This window comes from Solanum tuberosum, unplaced genomic scaffold (genome assembly GCF_000226075.1).
Source record: "Solanum tuberosum cultivar DM 1-3 516 R44 unplaced genomic scaffold, SolTub_3.0 scf00112, whole genome shotgun sequence".
Taxonomy (NCBI): Eukaryota; Viridiplantae; Streptophyta; class Magnoliopsida; order Solanales; family Solanaceae; genus Solanum; species Solanum tuberosum.
In genome coordinates this window covers 783,224-784,091 of record NW_006239035.1, presented here as the reverse complement: position 1 = coordinate 784,091, position 868 = coordinate 783,224, and positions in this window count along the sequence as shown.

Genomic DNA, 868 nt, shown 5'->3' with positions numbered 1-868 from the left:
CCCAAACTGTCCGTCGCTTTTTAATTAAAAAAAAATTAAATTTTTTTTTTAAAAGCAACGGACGGCAGCGCTTAGTCCGTCACTTTTTTCGCGGATTTTTGCGCCAAATATATATATAATGAATAATTAATTATTTTATATAGATAGCGACACAGTTCGTCGCTTTTTATTAAAAATAATTATTTATTAATTTAAAAAAATTCACGCCGTCCATCACTTTTTATTAATTTTAATTGTTTAATTATTTTTTAAATTAGCGACGGACAACATCTTTATGTCCGTCGCTTCTTGGTCAAAATATCTGGTCAAATATTTTAAGAAAGCGACGGACAGTGTCTCTTAGTCCGTCGCTTTTTGGTCAAAATATTGGTCAAACATTTTTTTTAAAAAGCGACGGACATAGAGACTCTGTCCGTCGCTTTTTTTAAAATATCTGCACTAGCAAACGCGATTTTCCCCATTTCTCCATCTCTCTTCTCTTCCTTCNNNNCACTACTAAAAAAACAGTGAATACCGACCTAAAAATTACCGACCTCCGGAGGTCGGTATTGTTAAGAAGAATAAAAAATTAAAAAAACTTTAGAAAACCGACTACAACTAGTCGGTTTTTATGCAAAATAAAGCGGGAAAACCAAATTCCGACCTCTACAGGTCAGAATTTTTCCCGAAAAAAATGAATTACAATAAAAACCGACAACTTGATGTCGGTATTAAACAAATAAATAACAATATTTTACTTTTTCTCAATTAAATATAAAAAACAAAATTGATAAATATTTTGATTTAATTTTATTTAAATCGTCTTCCGGATAATGGTTTTGTGTAAAATAAAAAACAAAAAAAATTATAATACCGACTTCCAGATGTC